Source organism: Numenius arquata, chromosome 4, assembly GCF_964106895.1.
Source record: "Numenius arquata chromosome 4, bNumArq3.hap1.1, whole genome shotgun sequence".
In the NCBI taxonomy this organism is placed as follows: domain Eukaryota; kingdom Metazoa; phylum Chordata; class Aves; order Charadriiformes; family Scolopacidae; genus Numenius; species Numenius arquata.
Genome location: NC_133579.1, coordinates 40929646 through 40952884, shown reverse-complemented (window position 1 = coordinate 40952884; position 23239 = coordinate 40929646).

Genomic DNA, 23239 nt, shown 5'->3' with positions numbered 1-23239 from the left:
AGGGCCATCACACCACTGCAGTCCTTCAAATAGGCTTCACAAGGCGAGGATAAACTAGCTGTCTACTGAGATACTCACAAAAACTGGTTCGGGGCTAGGTAGGAAACTTCTGTGCCTACCCATGCCATTTTCCTCCTAGAGAAAAACTGAAGTTCAGGCAACTTTCTGCAGCATTTCCCGCTGGCTGACTTGGTACCTTATCTCACTGCTTGCTTCTCCCTAACTTCCCTTTAAATAACTGCCTGTTACAAATCCTCAATCTTCCCTGTTCCTTGAAAAACGATTTAAATCCTTGACTCAGGTATGTAAATGCCATTCCTTTCTTTCAGTTCTATTTTGTCATGTTACAGCAAATTAAAATAAACACAATAATATAACCCAAGCAAATAACTTATTTCTCCTAATCTAAGTTATGTTACTCCCATGTCAGATTTTTAATGTGCAAGCCTGACTTACATCACTACTGAGGGAGAGCAGTATGGAAGAAAGCTACTTGCCCATGGAATACCGCAAGGACTTGCTGGCTTCCGTTGTGTTATCCTGTTAATTCGAAGTTGTGTGCCTGGTCAGTCACTGCTAAAATACTCATTGACCCCAAAATATCTTTGTCTTTCATTCTTGTATAAGTTGATGCTAACCGTTCAGCATTCTACATCCTGTTGCAGTCAGTTATGGAAATCATTGCTATTGGCACATGTGTTTTGGTGCACCTCTACAAAGCTACATCAAGCCTGAGAGACGGTTTCACACCAACCCATGATACTCCATCCTATTTCTCTTCACAGGTTTCCTGAAAACAACTAGAAAAATCCCCTAGATGACATTTTCAGATTTAACATTGAGGTTTTCTTCTAGTGACTATTTTGAATCTTGTTTCAATTTCAAACTTTAAGATTCAGTTCATCTTTAGTCCAGCACACTCTCTTGCAGATCAAGCCAGGTGTCTCACCTTCCCATTACCCCATTACATACCACATGATCTACCCTCCTGAAAAATATTATCCTTTTTCAAAAATAAGACACAAGAGCAAACACCTTACCTTGAAAGCTGTCATTTCAAATCTGACTTTCACCTGTCTTAATTACTACAATTAAAAATTGTAGTAATAGTTGAAATAACATACTACTGAAATGTGGTAATGAGAAGTTGTTAACACAGCTACAATTGTCTGGATAAGGTCTCTCTGCCAGCAATAAGATAAACTAGCAGATTTTCTATCCCTCCACCAGCTTGCAACTTAAATATTGTACAAATTCAGGATCATCAATAAAATAGACACTCAGGTGTTTCGCAGAAGTACTGCTGGCTGAAATGCATTTCAGACACTGAAACGGGACAAGGAAATTAATACTGAGCATTCCAACAAGGCAAACAAAATGCTTTGGCAATAACAGATTTTGCCAATTCAGAGACTGAGGCCTGCAAATAAAGTTATTGCAGAGGGGAGACTGATACTCTCTTGATCTTATTGTCTGATCTCCCAGGAGCAAACAATATAACTTATGTGATGTCACATGGCACAAAAAGCATTCTCCATGCCTGTTGGACTGTTTTATAATACCACTGGTGTCTCACTGTTTTACTTTATTTCATTTTGCTCCCCTTGGAGACTGCAGGACAAAGTCAAAGGTGTTTGAATCCAAAGAACATAACACTTCACTACATTCTCAATTAAAAAATAATCTCAACAACTATTGCTAATTTCTAATGGCTAACCAACAAGCTTCTGAAGCTACTCTACACAGTATAAAAACTAGCTGATCCAGTTAAAGATGTGCCTGCTTACTGCAGGGGGGTTGGACTAGATCACCTTTAAAGGTCCCTTCCAACCCAACACATTCTATAATTCTAATACAATCTCTTTGGGCCCATTTGCATATTGCTGACACCCTTGGTAGGGATTAAAGATATGCTACTCTATTATGGCTTAAACTAAGACACTAAACTGTCTATGCTGCCCAGACAGAAATAAATCGTTAACACTTACATATCACTACTACAAGAAGTAAGACTGCAGAGTAAATTCAGCACTAATCCAATCCTTAACAAACACTAGTGGAGGAACATGGCAAACTGACCTTCTGCATTTCAGACTCCATCTTTCTCTTCCATTTCCTTCAACATTATGGGAACAGAAAATGCAAAACCAAGTACTAATATCACTAGCCTCTTTTAGGCAGGACTAAGTTAGAGAACAGGGATTCAGCTCAGCTTTTCCTGATCATTCACAGGTTCAGTAACAGATAAGAACTTCAAAAGCTAAGATGAATCAGACTAAAGACAGCAAACTGCAAATGCCATAATGTACTTATAGAAATTCGGTACTTGCATCATCACAATAGCTTTAAAGGACAAGATATAGTTTTTATTAAGCCAGCAAGTCATAAGAAAAGACAGCGTCATGTCAGAGTAGAAAGCAGGAGACAATGCCATGGCTTCACAGATCCTAAAGCTTCTTCTGAGGACAGATTTGGAACTACTTGCTGTTCAGAACAAAGGTATACCTTCTTTCAGGAAGCCAGTAAGATTTTACAAGCATTTTTAGGATTTTTGAAATGGCTTAGGCTGTTAAATTTAAATTAAATCCTGAAATTCCAGAGATCTAATGATGGATACTATGCTTACCATATTGAACAGGCATTTTTGTACTCATACACACACAGGTGCACACATCCATATGCATGGCCTGTACATTTTGCAAAAAATTTAAAAAAACGAAAAAATGCAAACATCAATACAGCTTTTTACAAATACATAAACACTCTTCTGAAAGAGTAAACAGAGAATAATCATGCCAAAATAGTTTTAGGTTCATTTACTAGACAAGACCTATATATAATCATAAATTTACCCATCAAGTGTAAGGCAGCCACTACATACTTCAACAAAAAAACAACACACACAACTATTCACACGAACTGATTTTAGTGAATTGTATATATGCAGTACAAAAAGAAAAAAATTATACTGCTAGTAACCTGATGGTAAAGGCATTTTACTTTGGAAACTTTTGTGAAAACTTTGGGCAGCTTATCTGCTAGTGAACTATTATCTCCCCAAGGCTTTTCTTTTCTCTTCACTTCTGTTTTTTGTTTGTTTTATTTTGGCTTTTATTTTACCTCTGAAAAGGCATGAGTTCTACGCACAATTTATTTTCCTCATTTTGCTTAAACCATGCAAGTACCAAGAAACTTGTTTCCATTAAAAGCAAACAGTCAAACACTATAGTAGAATAATTCACTTCATTTAGCTGGGGAGAAGAGACACAATGCTAAACTCTACTCAGTGATTGTCCTGTTGATCAACTTACATGATATAGAGGCATCTACATTGAAGCCTTCAGCTAAAATAACTTTCAAGAACTCTCCTATTCATTATAACTGCAAGTTAAATTAGACCCTGGAACAAGCGCCATACATTTTAGCTATTAATACAACAAATTAAAACATCAGTATTAACTGCAATACCGGTAATGAGGTATCACATTTTTCATGTGCTTCTCACTGTGTACCTTTTTTTTCAGGCAATACTCCTGTCCCCTTCTCTTGTTAGCTACTTTTATTGCCCAATTAATTGGTAATTGGGTCAAAGTAATGCTGTTTATCACTCGCATACCTAGAACACAGTGATCTAATACTAAAACACAACTAGCAAAGCCCTAATTGCAGTATGTCCATTTCAATTAAGCTAAATCTTAGAAACTAATGGGGATGCTTGACTAATAGATTTCTGAAGAAATATTCCAGTTCCTTCTTGTCCTTTTAAAGCAATACAGTATTTTTATCATTTATGTCTCTCCTCTAAAAACACTTGCTCTCAATTCAACATCAAAACCATCTGCCACCTTGCAAACTCACACCTGGATTTTTGAGTAATCTACAGTGAAATGTATTTTCTTTCTGCCCCACAGAACAGTCGGCTGCATAGAGTTGAGAAGGACTGCTAGAAGTAAGGATATGAAAACGTAAGAGACTCTGTACTTAACAAGGAAAAGTAACATTTCCATCAGTGCCTAAGTGGTAGATCCAGTGGCTGTGAACTACTGACATTAAAACTTAACCTACAGTTTTAGTACTTAGCTCCTCATGTACACATCCCAAAGAGGCCATTTCTGTCGATTTTGAATGCCACACATAACAGAGGGCTGACACATCATAAAGAACTAGAAGGGTTACTGATGACATCTTGCCTTCAAGGGGCTGGTGCTGGTATCTTACACTATTTCATCTCTAGCATGGGAACAAAGGAAGAGAAAATTAGCACGCTACTCTAAAAGTTCACTAACTCCAATGATTTAAGTGTTATCTAAACTTTGTACTGGCTGCTGAAGGGAAGAAAGTTTTACCCATAATACATGCCCTTGACTGCAAACAATTGTTCCCATAAGAATATTACAAAGCTTTTAATAAGACTGGCTTCTCATTCTTAGAAAAATCAAGCAGTTCCTAGAAACTCCTTGGAAATTTTTTTTTTTTTTAATTATACATAATCACTATCTGAAAGTATGTCAGATTTTTCCTCATTAAATCCTACCTAAAGTCTATATAGCATTCATAGCCATTTATTTCACAAGTCCAGAACCTAAAGTTTACATTCTTCATTGTTTTCTTAATATTTCTTACATTTATAAGAGTAGGTCAATCCATCCTAAATCAAGTACATGAACTGATTCATTGGTTTTGGTGTTCATTTTAGCTCTCAACAAACTTATGTATTACTTGGCACCTCATAAAACATGCCCGTTGCTTTAAGAGGTGGCTAGATATGAACATTTGCAGCAAACCTGCTTGTGTACACTCAGCAGCCAAGGGTTGAATTGGTTTCATTTTCCAACGATGACATTACATCCAGTCACCCTTGCTATGTACCATCATTATTTCTGAGATGCATTAGGAACAGTCCTGTTCCTTTCTCTCCTTCAATCAATCTATATTTTCACCTCGATCCACTCACATTCTGTTTGTCCAAGATAAAATAATAAGGTTTTGGACATATAGCTAATTATTAAAAGTTTTGTTCGTATAGTAGCATGGTGCTACACTGGTATTATCAGTCTTTTCACAAAGCACATCCTTTGGCACTGTATTATCATCAGTGAAAATATTTCATGCATTGCTCCTATCTATCACTGATTTCACAATTCTTCAATTCATTTTTAGTCCAGAAATATGAAACTTTCTACACACAGAAAGTCACTAAAAGAAAAGCTCCTTTTTGGCTCTACAGTACTTTGATATGCTTCTTATCTGCCCATAATAAACATGGAAAGTAAGACAACAAAGTCTACTGCAGCCTTCCTAGCTGCACTCATACAGTGACTTGGAACACATCAGTACTGTGCCAAGAACAAACTAGCTCTCCCTGTTTCAGAAACACTGTTAAGAAAAATGTCAGGCCACAAAATGACAACCCAGGAAAGGAATTACAAGTCCAGCCTTGGACTCCTCTTGATAATTTGCAATCTTCCAAAAACATTAAGAAGAGTTAGGTTCACACGACCACGTAAAGAAGGGCTTTGGCTGTCTAGCAGAAAAGGCTAGAATTGAAGTCTAACCCACTCTCTACTCAGCTTTGACAGCTGCTCTACAAACATGTATTACAGAGGTCCTTACATCTCACCAAGCCTGCCATAAACAGCCTTTGCTCTTTTTTCCTCTCTCAAAGTTTTACTTAGCATTTCAGGAGTACAGCAGAGTTGGTATTTACTGTAGATGAATTTTAATTCTCGACTGCCTTCATACTGGCAAGAAAAAAAAAGTGGCATAAACAGTGTGAAAAACAGGAATAAGTAGAGCACTGAGGTTAACGCCTTTACAGTTATAATTATAAACTGCCAGAAAGGAATCATCTCTTTGACACAAGTTTACAAAATGAATACGTGGAAGCCTCCAGGCTCTACTGCAACACTAAATACATAAATAATAAAGCTACTATTAAGCAAACTTTACAGATTTGGGCTCAAATGCACTCCTCTAGCCCATCCTACCTGTACCAAGAAAATAACCCTTTGACTTCAGAATAGAGAAATAAGAGTTATTCCCCATCTTCGTGGAATTGTTTTACACTTTGCACCATTTTGCCTATTGTTGTTTCATCTTAAGAAATATGAGGTATTCTCATCTGATTTTTTTTTCTTGTTTTTTTTCATGTAAGACAACATTAAGACCATAAAAATGTTCAAGCTACTGCAGGTATTTTCCATGTAGGTACCCAGCTATTCTGACATGCAAATAAGGTAAAAAATTCAGAGACAGAATACACCTTAGTTTTTCTAACTAGCTTACTCTAGTATATGAAAACATCCTGACTGAAGTCCTACAAAGAAAAGATTTTAGAAACACTGTAATCATTTACATTTTCAGAACACTGCACATAGGGGGTAAAAAAAGAATGTGTTCCTCTTGTGAACTGGTCTACAGGTTCCAGATAGATTTTTATTATTAAGCAGTAGATGCTTTCTCATCAAGTACAAAAAAAGTCATTGCCTTTAATGCATTAATAGAACTATAATTTAAGATATACAAGGTAAAAAAAAATAAAATAATTGTGATAGCTATGATCACAGGTCTCAGAATCACAGAATCATTGAGGTTGGAAGTGACCTCAAGGTAATATAGTCCCAGCCCCTTGCTCAAGCAGTCAGTTACAGCAGGTTGCAGGTCGTCCAGTCAAGTTTTGAATACCTCCAAGCACAGAAACTCCACAAGCTCTCTGCAGAACCTGTTCCTCTGCTTGAGACCTCCCTCAGTAAAACAGTACTTTCTCACATTCAGATAGAACTTCAGATGTGTGAATTCGCACCCATTGCCTCTTGTCCTATCACAGGGAACACCAAAAAGAGCCTGGCTCTGTCTTCTTCATTCTCTTCCTTCAGGTATTTATATATGTTAAGATTCCTCCGAGCCTTCTAGGGCTGGATAGAGGGGAAGGATCACCTCCCTTGACGTGCTGTCAGTGCTCTTCCTAATGCAGCCCAGGCTGCTGTTGGCATTTTATTTTTTTTTTGCTGCAAAGGGGCATTACTGTTATGGTTAGCTTGTTATCCACTGGGACCCCAAGGTCCTTCTCTGCAAAGCTGCTTTCCACAGCTGACCCCCAGTCTGTAAGTCATCTCTGAATATCTTTGCAAGAATGTCTATTTGTTTGATCCCATCCATGCAAAAAGTGGCTGTTGTGATGAATTCCTCTCTAATACGACATCCTCAATACACCATATCATGGATCTTCTGTTGGCCCAAGAAATTACCACAGAAAGAAAGTAGAAAGTATGGAAGCAGAAGACACCAGTAACCAGAACTGCATCAGGTTACTGTGAGCAGGGAGCACATCAAAAGCCATTCTTTCCAGGCAGAAAGTGGCAACGGTCCTTCTGGTCCCGTATGAGTAGTGAGATCAGATAATCAAAGGAGCAGGAAGAAAGCCTGAAACTGCACTTTCTCTATAAACAGGTTGTCTGCAGTAAAAAAACACCAGTCTTGCACAAGAGCCTATATGATAATCACAGGAACTCAAGAACAGTGGAACAACAGGAGAAACAAATGATAGAAAGTGCAAACCTAGAGCCGTAAGATGCAAAGGAGCCCAAGGAACCCCAGTCTGATGCATCAATTGGACAAGAAACTGGTCCACTAAACTGTACCAAGCTGTACTACGCCAAAATAATCAGAAACTACTTCTTGGAGAGCTAAAGAGCAACAACAGGTTTTGACATCAAGATGCTGGTACAGAATAAATTTATCTTCTAGCTCTTTCTCCTCAAGGAAGGAGGAAATCTGACAGGTATCATATGAAGGAAACCCAGCAGAAAGTCTCTCTCACCTGAAGATACTTCTTATGGTTCTTTTGCTTATAACACTTTCCAGAGTTACGCTTAACCTACTTAAAAGTGCAAATGGAAATCTTAGTTTATTTATTAGTGTCTGTGCCTCCACAAATACACTCAACTTCACTGCAGAAGTACTTTTAATGGGTAGCGCTCTCAAAAATACGTCCTGAAAAAATCATCATGAATATAACTATCCTATCTTGAATCACATGGTGATGTAGCTCAGAATTCCCCACAACGCAATGAACATTGTTTTCCTGAATAATGAATATTCCCATGTATTATACATTCCTGGCTACTGAGAAATAGAGTGCTCCCTCTGAGATGAGAAAGACTGGAACGTTCCTACTGAATGAAGCAGGAGGTTTGTATTGCAGTATTTCATCCATGCCCCATAGGGACCTAGCACTTTTTAGGGGTCAGTTTGCATTGACTTGATGGAGAGTGGAGGTTGCATATTGGATCCTTGCACCTAAATATTCTTAGAACCATTTAAATAAATTATTCACCTCTCACAGAGCAGAAATTTTCTCAAGCCTATCAAAATTAAGCCTTGTTCACATTACAAAAAGTGACATCTCTCCAAAACATATGTTCTGTTTTTCTGGATCTTCCCTAATCTCATGTAACATTAGCAAATAGGTATGGTGTCTATTTAAAATAAATAAATAAATAAAAATCAGTTTAGAGCTGGTAGGTAGTCTGTTTAGCCAATACAGTAACTAACCTGTACTTATAAAAAAAAAACCTCCACTTATTTTTTTCATCTGCAATATCAGATTGTATTTTACTACTTAGAAGTAAACAGCGAAAGCTATGTGAAATGAGTGCTAAGTTTTAATATTTATAATTATTTAAAATTTAAAGATTTATCATTATTACATCATGTATCCAGCATTCCCAAGTTGACAATATTCCAAAAAGATCATAAAGTGGAAGCAAAGCCCTAAGAGAACTGACATATTTGAACTGAAGCAATTAAAGGGTTGAAAACTGAAGTGTTACAAAATTAGTCAACGACCAAGTGTGCACATTTAATTTTTGTTAACCTCATTAAGATTGAAACAAATGTATTGACTGTTGATTTCCTAAAAATGAGTAATTTGAAGGGAAGTGCCCTATAAAGGAAGGGCCCTATAAAGTGCCCTATCAAGTCTAACCTCTATTCACAGGCAAAAGCTGTGTACTTGTTCTACCACCAACCTCATCCAAAGCCAGCTTAAGCTAGTTGAGAAACTAAATTAAACCACACTTAGGGAAGATCCTGCCTCATCCCATTTCACTGCTGCAAAGCTGTTTTTAAACCATATTATCTTCTTTTATCTTTCTGGTACTTTCAGATACTTCAATTTAAGAAAGTTGATATGAAAGGGAGAGAAACAGCTGCTCCAGAGCAGGTATATATGGAAATGCATAGCCATACTGAAAAATTCTCTTTTCAAAATCTGAGGAACCAGTGTACTGTCCATTAAGCTTGGTATTTCTATATCACGCTTTTTTGTGCAATCTACATAAACCAAGTAATACATGAGCAGGAATTTTCTGTAGTCAAGATCCAGAAAAAAAAAAAAAAAGGCAAAACTGAATGTTCACAAACAGTTTCTGTCATCTAGTACATAAAGCTTACCATGAAGCTTATCATGAAGATAAATAAGGGCATTAACAAGATCACGAGACTATTTTAAGTTTTACAAATAAATTACAAAATCTCTCTAAGCAAGCAAGGAAGTACAAATCTCAATAATAATTACAGGAAGATACAGAATGCCAAGTAATATCATACAATGCTATACAATTTAGATGAAGAGCATTCTCACATCTGTTGAAAGAAATTTGCTTACTTACTGTCATGTAGATTTTTCATATTTTTAGAATAAATACATAATTATGTACTATTTTTACACAAAATACTGATTTTTGACTATTTACTCCAATTGTTGTCTCCATCCTCCCTCCTAAGTTTTCCCTTCACAACCAAAACAGTATAAAAAAAATCCCTTTATTTGCTCTGATATTAATTTTCTTAAATTGTGTTCTGCCCAGTCTAACTTTGTGATATGGGAAACAGAACAGTTTTAAGACCTACATAGTACATGGTTGAGAAATCACCTGGATTTCTCAATGTATTAATTCTCTCTCTAAAATCCAGATCCCATAAACTAAAGCTAAAATATTGATATTGGATGCTATACTAAGAAATGTAATTCAGAGAATCTGTTTCAATGCGGCTGTTATAGCTAAGCTGACGAAAGGGAGTAGGGAATGGGAAGAGTTGAGAAGCATTAAGACCAGCAATTTGTCAATAAAACAGGTACTACACCTGGTTACAGTGATCCATCCAATGATTCACAGCTGATCTTCATTACTTTTGTAATCATGACATTCTTTCACATCCAGTTAAATGCTTCATTTAAGAGTGCCAGGCAGCCTGAAACAATAAACCTCATATGTGGACATGAAATAATTTAATATATCAAAAATTTGAGAGTAATGCACATGGTATTTACTTGATACATAATAGTGCAGATCAGATAGTCTCACATGGGAGATGTTCCTCAAAAACTGCCTAGAGTTAAGCCAAAGCCTTTAGTATCATACTCAAAGTAAGCACACACACAAAAAAAAAAGGGGGTGGGGCGGGGGGAACAAACTTGCTAAGGTTGCAGGCAGATGGCTAGACCTGGGCCAAGTTTTAGCTAACTGAACATTACATGGAAAGCTACTGGAGGCGACATAAGAAATTGCTGGACATAAATGGATAACATCAAGAACCTAATACATGTTACTGAAAGGACCATAAGGGAGAGCTAGATTTCACAGAGAGTTAAGGGGAAGTTATGTGAGAAATGACCAAAATTCAGTTGGTAATTGGAGGGGAGAGTAGGGAATCTTTTGGGAGGCAGGTCTTTCAAATCCCATCAGTACCCAGGTAATCCCATTAGTAATACTATGGTTACGAGCTGAGTGGGAGTTTTGTGTATTCCACAAGCATACTTGAAACTCAATTAGCTAGAGAGGAGGATCAGGTCAGGCCAGCAGTTTTGTTCATGTTTTATGTGGATGTTGTTTGTATTTCTGCGGATGTCCCCATGTTTTTCTCCCGTCTATTTTAATATCTGTAAAACCAGTTGTGTCTGCATTGTGTGGGTGCACTGGTTTGAAGCACATGCTCAGCCTCACAGGATCTGGAAACATCTAGCAAAGAGCAGAGGATTATCTCTGGGTCTTGAAGCCAAGGTATTTGGCTACCCTTAACAATATATGTGGAGATTTGAAAATGACAAAATGGTTTTCTACTTGAGAGATGAAAGGGGAATGTCAATAATAATAGGATGTCTGAAGTTCTTGGTTTATTAAATGGCCTTTCCAATCACTCACTTATTGCCTACTGTTATGATGCCACTTTCACAAAAAGGTACTGCTCATCAGTGAGTGAATTATAGCAATATAAAGCCAAAGCTATCATCTTTTACAGCACACGTTATATTGGTACACATACTTGATTAAAAGTTTGCTTCTTTACTTTAATACTTGTGTGAGCAGATTCATCCTGTCATATTACTTTGGAAAAACCTAACTTGCAGAAGCATCTGCTGTCACGTTTTGGCAAGTTGTCCACAATGCCTTCCCCTTAGACAGCACAGATCATGCTAACAAAAGCAAAAGGCAAGGGTCTGATGAAATCTGTTTGTCATCAAACCAAATAACCTTTCTTATATATAGTAAGAAAGGCTTACTGGTACTGAGCCCATAACTGCACGTTGCTGGAAGCAAACATTCTGTTCTCTAAAAATAAACACAGCACATTGACAAAACTCCCCAATACTCGGTTTCTGTTATCCAACGTGGAGGAGAAGGCCTTACATTTCCAGAGGCATTGGTTTCTTTTTTAAGATATGGGGCAATCACATCTTTTGAAAACCAAACCACTTGTCCTCAAAATTATCTCAAGGAGCCTAAATTGGATAGTCAATCTTTCACAGAGATTAGAGAATTAGCACAGAATGATAAGGAAGGGAAATGTCAACCTACTTTACAACTTTGCTGTGTCTGGAATCAGCACAGCACAGTGTAAGCCGAGTTCTTATGCTTTCGAGTCTTCGGTAAACTACCACATAAGCATCTAACAAGATTTGGTCAACTACTGATGGAGTAGTTATCTTTTTCAGAGACCTTTTACTGTGTGGCTCACATCAACTACAGTGTTGTTCTGGTCCTTAAAAAAAAAAAAAAATCAGGCTTCAGTGTATTTGCACATTAAATGCAATGTTCTGTGCTCTTCTCATGATGCCTCTGCCCAACTTCCAAACCAAATTGATTAAAACAGACACCACATTTAAACAGATAATTGTTTTCTACCACAAAAGGCAGGGAGAGGACGGGATGGACAACAAACCACAAAAGCAAAATCCTCTTTTAAATGTTGAGTTGTCCCATTGCCAAGTAGAGAAAACTTTCTCCATTCTTTTTAATATGTAAAAATGCCATTAGATTTGTTCAAACATTTTAGAGGTAACTTCTATAGAAATACACTCCTTAATGCTAATGCCTATACGTTCCACTGGCCTACACAAATACTTGTAATACAGAAAACCATTGCCCAAACAGTAACTGACTAAACTAGAATGACACAGAACTGGCCCCTGGGAGACCTACGTGGAAGAACTACTTCAAAATTCTGCAGAATAATGTCTCAGGAAAAAACAGTGGTCAAACACAGTCAGTCAGTCACAGCTATTTCCAAGGCTGCCTTAAATATGCTTTAAAGGGGTTGCATATGCAGCTGAGACAATGAGAAGAGTAATTTTTAAACAAATTAAATTTTATACAACTAGTTAGAAAGCTGTCATTGATCTTACATTCACAAGGCTAATAAGTTCAAAAATATATGAATTCATTTTACCCAAGAAGCAGTCCAGTCTAGTTCAGAATAATTTACCACCATCAAAACATTTTTAGTTATCAAGGGAAAAAAAAAAAAACCCAACACCAAACCCAAACCAAATCATCTGCCACACTTGTCTCTGAATCATAGGAAACAAGTACACATTACTGCAAACTTTAAAAAATTTGTAGGAAAACCTTCAGAGAAGCCTGCTGCGCCTGTGTTTACTAGGCACCCATTGCACTTGCTCTGAAGTTTTTTACTTAAGACGCAACCTTTAAAAGCACTCTAATTCAACAGCTAAATTTAAAATGCTTTCAATGCAGGACACATAGGAAAGAGAACAAGTCCTGTTCTCAGACTGCAGAGAATGAAAAATTCTCTGAGAATTGCTCGGTGCAGGAGAAGCTGCACCTTTCCTAGGCCACCATGAATCAGCCTAGTGAGTGTCTTTCTGGGCTGAACTTACTGTTGCACTCACTGAGGGAGCAACAATGCAAAATGCAGCTGGCTGGGCTGCAGTCCTATTGCATGTCTTGAGTGGAGCACAGAGGCAGCCACAGCGTCTCAGGTGGGCTGCCATGGCAAATTAAACCCTCTATGATTGCTCTGACATGAATTGTCTCCTTGGTTCCCTGCTCCACCCTAATCTGGGCCCTGGTACGCTATGGAGCTGAGGGCAATACTTACATATTCTTAATGCTGGCCTTCTTGTGGCCAAGAAGGCCAATGGCATCCTGGGGTGCATCAAGAAGAGTGTGGCCAGCAGGTCAAGGGAGGTTATCCTCCCCCTCTACTCTGCCCTGGTGATGCCACATCTGGAGTACTGTGTCCAGTTCTGGGCTCCCTGGTTCAAGAGGACAGGGAACTGCTGGAGACGGTACAGCAGAGGGCTAAAAAGATGATCAGGGGACTAGAACATCTCTCTTATGAGGAAAGGCTGAGGGACTTGGGTGTTTTTAGTCTGGAGAAGAGAAGACTGAGGGGGAGATCTTATCAATGCTTATAAATACTTAAAGGGTGGTTGTCAGGAGGATGGAGCCAGTCTGTTTTCAGTGGTGCCCAGTGATAGGACAAGAGCAAATGGGCACAAACCTGAACATAGGAAGTTCCGTCTAATCATGAGGAGGAACTTCTTTGACAGTGGCAGAGCACTGGGTGCTCAAAGAGGTGATGGAGTCTCCTTCTCTGGAGACATTCAAAACCCACCTGCAACCTGCTCTAGATGGACCTGCTCTGGCAGGGAAGGTGGAGTAGATGATCTCCAGAGGTCCCTTCCAACCCCTGTGATTCTGTCATATGTTTAGAACAATTATATTGTGTAGACAAAAAGGAGAAATCTTTCTTTTACCAAATTCTGTCAGGATGGTAACTGTTCATTTACTGCCACCTACAAGGGATACAATCTTGCTTGGTGTGCCTGAGGCAGAGGTGGTCAGAGTAGTGCCATACTTGCAGTTTATTATTATCGATGAAAGCTTTTATCCAAAGCTGAGCTGATACCAATATTGCAGTGTGTTAGAAAGCAGTGTTTCCTGCAGACAACCCTACAACAAGCTCTTCCCAAAGAAAGGAAGAAATTCTTTCTTTCTCTCCGCCACAGTGCACATCCAAGGCAAGTATTACTCTCCCTAGCATGAGCTCACTCCCTATGTCCACCAGCTCTGAAATACAAACAAAAGCAGTTAGGAAGAATTGCTTTACCCTCTCTATCTAGGAGCAGAGTTACCAATTGGAGTGATTTTTGATGTTTTGGGGAAAATGTTCAAGATGGCCAACTGTACAATGTTAAAACAGGATTCAGAATCAAGTGCATGGGTTGAACTATGTAAAGTAAGTGAACAGAACTGGGAAGGGGGAAAGAGGAAGGAGTCTGAAAGCCTGCACACACACAAGTCCAACACACATTACTTACTTCACAGTTATTCAGTGATGGACTAATGGGAAGATATAACTTGAACATCTTTGTAAGTTAAAATATGCTACAGCACTTCTGAATAAGCTTTCTGGAAATTTCTGTGTTACCTAAAAGTGTTTAACTGAGACTTTTGGCAGCACTGGTACAATACAAGCAGCTGCTGTTCTAAAAAAATCCAGATACAAAGGAATAGAGAAGCACTGGTGAATGGAAAAAACGTTGCCTGGATGCATTGCCAGAAATACATTTTGGAAGTAAACAGCCACTTTCCCTTAAGACATTTCAATATCTTGTCCTTGCAGAAGACAGCTAAATTACAACTGCTCAAAAGAGTCAAAGTGAGCCATTCAACAAAGCTATGGACCTTGGAACAAAGTTCCAAGCCACAAAACATTACCTGGCACTTTTACTGTGCGATTCAGGGAGCTGTTTGTTTGTTGTTATTTAGGAGCATTGTAGTAACAAGTTGTGTATAAAAAACACTTGCAAATCCCAAGCTTCTTATTAATTTTTAGAATGAACGCTTACTTACACTCATTAGTAGGATAGTTAAGCATTCCTTTTTTCCGCAAGAGAAAAAATGACAACACAAGAACAAAAATAGCACTAAGAATAGAGAAAAACACCACCAACCAAACCAGAGACAGAGAGTGACTCACACAGATTATTTTGGAGATATCTACCAGTAACTGCATACACTAAAATCAAGAGTTAGAAAGAATGTTAGAATGTTAGAAAGAATATATGAATCCTGATATAGGATTATTCACTGTGTGAAATGAATGAATGCGTCCCAATTTGTCTTCACAAGACACAGAAACACATGGTAAATTCTGTAACCCACTGTATGTTCTTTAAAGTGCCTTCTCAGCTAAACTATACAGAAGATAAAAAGCACACCCTATTGACAACTTGAAAGCGTACACAAAAGATAGTATTTAACTGACTTATGTGGTTACAACCTAGGCAGTAAAAAAACTAACTTGAAATTCAAATGTTACATATTTAATGAGGAGTAAAGTACAGCTGAAAGTACCAGTGACTAAAGTCAATACTTCTAATTAACCGTCGAGTTTTGTACAATCTTAGGACTTTAATCAGATTTACCTTAAGACACAAATTCTTCATTCTAGCAAGAAATCAAGACAGGATTTGTTCTTTGGAGATGGTAGAGTATTAAGATACTGAAGTGCTATTCAGCTGTTTCATACTGCATTCAGAAGGCAAGAAATATGTCCAAGCTCTTCATAGAGCCACCTCACTTATATCCTGCATTTTCTTCCTACAAGAGTCAAAGAAATAATGGCACATAAAAACAATAGGGAAGCAGAAAAAAAAAAGGGGGAAGTTTTTATTTTAAACCAAACATCTCCACATTTATACTTATGAATACAACTGAGTCTGAGAAGAGGTATAGTTGACAAAAATTCTCTACAAGTTATTTGCATTTTCTCTCCTGTTCACCTGCAAACTCTTATTGCTAAGTCTTGCTCCTTCCCAAAAGGGTAGTGAGATCACTACTAGAACAACAGGTAAACCTGGCAAAAACTATTGCCTCCTCATCTCAAATTTGGAACAGTCTTAGATTTAATTCTTTTCAAGGCCTCAATATTATTCTGATTTTTATTCCTCATATTCATTTGCTTTATCTTAAAAACTGCTCAGCCATACACAACTCTTCTATTTTCATAAGGCCATTGGGCAGGTACTTACAGAAGACTATAACTCGCACTAAGAGTGCTGTGCTGGTAGCTTTTACAACACTTCTTCCTCCTGAAACACCTCCTAATTTTCAGTAATTCAGGGTGAATTTGAGAAGAAATATACACATGGCCAAACGACTCATCAACTTGAAGTTGATCATCCTCATAAAAAAAAGAAAAAGCACATAAGGGTCCACAAATTAAGAGAAACTGAAAACCACGGCTCCAGATACTACAAAACCTTATTTACAGAGATGATGTTTAAAAATAAATTATCTTAGATCAGCTTATAACTCCACCTCTCCTTCCTGAATCAAGCTGTTCTTTCAATAAAGATTTTTGTAAGTTTGGTCTATTAAGTATTCACATATCATCTTGTTAACAAATTAACATAAACGGAAGACAGCACCAATATACTGTAGCAATAAGTAAAGAAAACTGAGATAGTTTTCTCAACTCCTGAAGAGAAAGTTAAGTTGGTTTGTTTTTTTCCTGAATAAATAACATATAACATGATCCACTTCAAAACAAAAGGAATAGGACACCAGTGGATTTCTTGTGCTTGACCATAATATGACAGATAATAGCACATACATTCTACTTATATCATTCAGGAACGGCTCTGCCCAAGCATCTCCTCACATTCAGAAGTGATTTTTTCTTATCAAAATCTTCCCCACCAAACTGACACATTTAACACAGCAATCATTATTTCCACTTGGATTTCATATTTGAAAAATTGATCTCTCAGCAAGACATAGGTGCACTAAATACAGAAGAATAATGAGTTATTGATTCCATCCAACAGCACCAATGATTTGAGCAGTAACACTGGATTTGGGGAGTGAGAAGAAGAACTTAGACATTGAGAGTGCACTGAAACAAGTTGGGGAAAAAAATAGCCTCCAGTTCAGTGGCATTACATTTTTATTGCCTATTATTTTACTAAAAAAAAAAAAAAAGGCAGCACTGATCAAATACCGAATTTCTTACATTTAGATACAAGATAGATCAAAGTAGTAAAAGGATTTTTTTTTTCTTCAGATAACAAAAAGAGTTGTGCTCATTTTAAATCTCCCAGTGAAAATTACTTCTTCCCTCACTTAAAATTTTAAGTGGCAAATAGATTTAGATGACCAGCCAAACTTTACCATTAGCAAATTTATTGTGAATCAATTTGTCCAAACCTCTTCCAAGAATACAGAAGAATAACTGCTATTATTGATTCCAGTTACGTTATTAAGAACTCCTGAAAAGTACTAAATGGCATTGCTGTTGTAACGGCAAAGTACCCAGAGTTTATATAACCACTAAAGAAGTGATAATGCTCTATCCAAGAATTAGAACCAGACAACAGACTAAGAGTCAAACATGGTTCAAAACATTCCCAGTACTTTCCCCTCTAGGAGGGCTTGCCAAGAACACAACTGCCTTTGCCTTTTGAAACAACCAGTAAAACCAATGGGATTAATATGTCTCAGACATTTGGCAAAGACAATGTAAGTATTCATGAAGCAGAAAGAAAATTAACAACAAATTAACAACTAGTTCACTCTTAAAATTCTACAAGAAGCCACCTATTATTTGTTTCTTCACTCTAAGGAGAATAGCCTACACTACCATATGGAATCTTTAAAGGAGCATGCTTGCTTACAGATTAGTTCAGTTTATTTGAAGAACCCACCATGCTCCAAACATATATATAAGAATAGTGTTTATAGCTAGGATTTAATATTGACAAGGGCATCCACAACATTCAGTTCTAATATAGAAACGCAGCAATTCAGGCTGCTGAGTCAGAAATTCATTTCTTTATATCACATCTAATTCATAAACATTCCTCACTTCATTTACTTGTACTATTTCTTTTCTTTACCTGGAAAAAAATGCTGAATTTCTAAGTAAAGGTGCTTTGCCATGCCTCAGTAATTACTTCTGTCACCAAGCATAAATCCTTCTACTACATACCAGAGCTGGATATTCCAAAACAAGGTTTCTCAAGCAGAAAAGTGACATTTCCTAGCTAAGCCTTCAAAAGTTTTATTACACAAGTTAGAAAGTTACAGAAGTTGGAATTTCTGCCTTTGAAGTGTCTAGAGGAAAACTTACTGTATAGGTGAAAGAAAACAGTCAAAGTAGATAAGGACTAGGCAAACTAGTATCCAAATAATTCCCCTGGGTTCTGCCCATCTCTACAGCCAACTGGACTCCCAAGATGCTGCCAAATGACTTTGAACGGTACAGAGAGTAGCAATGTCACAATCTCGTTCAGCCATACCTACCAATTGGGAGACGGAACACAGTGTTTGTATTCTTCCTAACTAGACCTCGGTTCTGCATCTTGTGCCAAAAGATTTTAAGAAATGTCACAACAATCTTCCTAGAGACCTGAGATCCATCTCTCAAGAAATGTCATGACCAAATTTACAATTTTCCATGTGGCAGCAATTAATTTGAAGAACATGCACATATGTGTATGCCATACTCATACACTTACTTGTTCATATTCACAGTGGGTGAGATGTGTCACCTTCCTCCCCTCCTCAAGTACTACCAAACACATCAAAAGCTATTTCTGCACCGTGGAATGAACCCAACCAGCAGGGGTTTGCACACTCTGCTTTTACTGCGGTGTCATGGTTTGGGCTGGGTTGGCCAATGACAACACGACAGATGCTCTCCCCTACCTGTTGCTCCAAGGAAAGGAAGAGAGACAAAGAGATTTATGAGTTTAGGAAAAAACTAAACTAATGAAATACAAATAATAAAATAAAAAGAAAATAAAGATACATCACCTATAAATATATACAAAAGCCTATCAAGTTCCCAGGGAGATGTCACACACAAACACTGGGAAAGTTCCAGAATGGGAACTGGGTTCCAGAACACTCTGATGGAGCAGACAAACTCACAGGATCCTCCCCACTAAAGAGGAATCCCTGGGAAGGAGCCAAAGAAAAGCAGACAACCCACCCCCTTCCATCCCTCGGCTTTTATCCTGCGCATGGCAGATGGCTGGGACACCCTATTGGTCAGTTTGGGTCACCTGACCTGCCCGCCCCTCCCCACAGGTGCAACCCCTCCACGGGGTAAACAACCGAGTCAGCTGCCCCTGGTTGCCACGGCAACAAGGATCAGCCAGAGCCTCTCCCACTGAAAGGGAAGTTGGCTCTGCCCCATCCCAAACCAGGTCATGCATTTATTCTGAAGTAACAAAGATTAGCAAACCAAAGGTTAAGTGATTTTTAATAATAACTTCCAGGCTGACTACAGAACATCTTCCAGAACTAGCAACAGCAGTAGCTGGTACAGTTTATGTTTAGCCTGCTATTTATGGCAGGCTAGTTACAAAGTCAGTTAACATTCAGTTAGACTGGGCCAGTACCTTTTAACTGCAGATTCATATGCCTCCTTTTTCAAATCAATAAAAATGAATCATTTTCACATAAGACCTCAAGAAAGTAAGGTTAGGTACTCAGTCCCTTTGGCATAAACGTGATTTAGTCTCTCGGGCCTTTCAGTGAAGGCCTGAGACAAGACCAGATGGCAAAAACACTACAGGCAAGACCACTGCTTTGCTGATGACATACACACAAGTCCCTTTTAAAACATAAAATGATCTTTAAATTATTAGCTCTCTAGCCACTAAGGAATGTGGCCAGACTACAAAGTAAGCTACCCTGACATAAGTAATAGTACCGCTTTCAGAAGGTAATACAATGTCATAACATAGTTCCCACAGTCATCCAATATAACTCCCCATAAAAATGTCAGCAGAAAATATACACCAAACTGTTCCGCCTATGAAACTGACATGCAGGGCAGTAAAAAACAGGCACATTAGCGCACGTATGCCCTAGCATAGTCCACATCCCAAAGTCTTGCTCCATTTTCATGCATTGCTTGAGTAGGGATACTGCATCCACTTTATTAGAATAAACACTGAATTAAAAATAATAATACTCATGCTAGACCCCATCACCTGTTCACTTGAGAGAAAATCCCACATGAGAGGAAGCTGAAATTCCCAAGAACATGTTGGGTCCTGTTGTGGTCCTGGTCTGCATTGCTAGACAGACATCCATGGAAAACAGTATTTAAAGTGCTGCCAGTGCAAGCCAGTCAGACCCATTTTAAGAATTTGCCTCTGCTGTGGTTTAACTCCAGTGGCCGTCTAAGCAACACACAGCTGCTTGCTCACTTCCCCACCATGGAATGAGGGAGAGAATCAGAAGGTAAAAGTACAAGAACTTGTGGGTTGAGATAAAGACAGCTTAATAGGTAAAGCAAAAGCCATACACACAAGCAAAGTGAAACATAGAATTCATTCACTACTTCCGATGAGCAGGCAGGTGTTCAGCCATCTCCAGGAAAGCAGGGCTCTATCACGCGTAACGGTTACTTGGAAAGACAAATGCCATCACTCCCAATGTCACCCTCTCCTCCTTCTTCCCCAGCTTTTATTGCTGAGCACAACGTTATATGGTATGGGATAACCCTTTGGTCATTTGGGGTCAGCTGCCCTGGCTGTGTCCCCTCCCAGCTTCTTGTGCCCTCCCTCTCCCAGGCTACTTGCAGTGGGGGAGTGGGAGAAACAGAAAAGGCCTTGACACTGCATAAGCACTGCTCAGCAATAACCAAAACATCCAAAACATAGCACTATAAAAGCTAATATGAAGATTAACTCTATTCCAGCCAAAACCAGTAGAGTCACCTCAAGTGTATGTATTCCAATGCATGCAGCCTGGGGAACAAACAGGAGGACCTGGAGCTGTGCGTCCAGTCAGAAGGATATCATAGGAGTAACTGAAACATGGTGGAACAACTCACGTGACTGGAGGATCGTGATGGATGGCTATAGGCTGTTTTGTAAAGACAGGCAGGGAAGAAGATGAGGAGGACTCATACTCTATGTTAAGGAGAACCTGGAATGTATCGAAGTCAACTATGGCGATTGTGGAAGTCCTATCAAATGCCTCTGGGTCAAGATCAGAGGGGTCATCTTACAGTAGGCATCTGCTACCAACCTCCAAACCAAGACAAAAAGGCCAACGAAGCAATGTTGCAGTCACTTAAGCAAGCTGTGTGTCAACAGAACCTGTTTCCTATGGGTGACTTCAACTATCCAGACATTTGTTAGAAGAACAAGACAGCAGCTCACATGTCATCCATCAAGTTCCTGGAATGCGTAGAGGACTTCTTCCTCATACAAATGTTAGATATGTCAACCAGGAATGAAACACTGCTAGACTTGCTACTCACAAACCAAGAAAACCCCCTTTATAGTATCTCAGTTAGTGACAGCCTTGGCTGCAGTGATCACAGTATTGTGGAGTTTGGGATCTTGCTGCGCACACTAAAGGTTAGGACTAAGACAAAGGTTTTAGACTTTAGAAGAGCAAACTTCAGGTCACTCAGAGCTCAGCTTGGAGGGATTCCATGGGAAGCTTTCATGGAGGATAAGGGAGTTAGCAAGTGACGCGATTTTTTCAAGAATGCTTTCCTGGAAGCACAAAAACCATTCATCCCCTTGAAAGGTAAGGGAAGTAGGCGGAGCAGAAGACCCCATTGGCTTAACTGCAAGCTTCTGAGTCTGCTTAAAACCAAAAGAGAAGTGTACTGGAGATGGCAAAGTAGATGAATACCCATTGAGAGCTGCCAGGGCTCAAAGAGATGCAGTTAGAAAAGCAAAAGCTCAGTTCGAATTGAAATTGGCCAGAGATGTCAAGAACTACAAGAAAGGGTTCTTCAGGTATATAAACAACAAGAAGAAATAGAAGGAAAATATTGGCCCACTGTTAAACAGAAGAGGTGACTTAGTCACCAACAACACTGAAAAGGCAGAGGTGGTAAACACTTTTTTCACCAGCACTGTTCAGCTCCAGGCCTTGGGAACAACAATCCAGGTTGATGCAAACACAGACACACCATCAGTGAAGGAAGAGTTGGTATGTGAACTATTACAGGAGCTTGACCCCTACAAAGCTCTGATGCTATCCACCCGAGGGTGTTGAGAGAGCTGGCTGATGTTGTTGCAAGGCCACTCTCCATAATCACAGAATCACAGAATATTTTTGGTTGGATGGGACCTTTGAGATCATCGAGTCCAACCAACAAAAAACATCACACCCAAAAAATCCCAGAACACCAACACCAAAACCAAACCAAACGCCCACAACCACACACCACCACCCCACCCACAAACAGACACAAACCAACAATCTCGGGCACTAGAGCATGCCCTGAAGTGCCATGTCTACACGTTTCTTAAATACCTCCAGGGATGGTGACTCCACCACCTCCCTGGGCAGGCTGTTCCAGTGCCTGACCACTCTCTCAGTAAAGTAATTCTTCCTAATACCTAATCTAAACCTCCCCTGCCGCAACTTCAGACCATTATCTTTGAGAAGTCATGGAAATGGGGGGACGTCACAGAAGACTGGAAGAAGGCTAATGTCACCCCCATCTACAAGGGCTTAAAGGAGGATCCAGGAAATTATAGGCCCATCAGTCTTACTTCAGTCCCTGAGAAAGTTATGGAATGAATCCTCCTGGGGGCTATCACAAGGCAAATGAAGCACATGATTGGGAAAAGCCAGCACGGATTCACCAAGTGCAAATCATGCTAGGCAAACCTGACCACCTTCTGAGACAAGTAACCTGCTCAGCTGATGTGGGGCAAGCCTACCTGGATTTCTCCAGGGCCTTCGACTTGGTTCCCTACAGCCTTCTCACAGAGAAACTGTTGTGTTACAGTATAGACAAGTGGTTACAGTATAGACAAGATTTGAAGATGTACTAGAAATTTACATCCGTTTCAAAGGTTTATAATAGCTTTATGCTGATTCTTCCTGTAATGCCACGAAGACTATAATTTTTTTCATATTAGATTCCAGATTGACTTTAC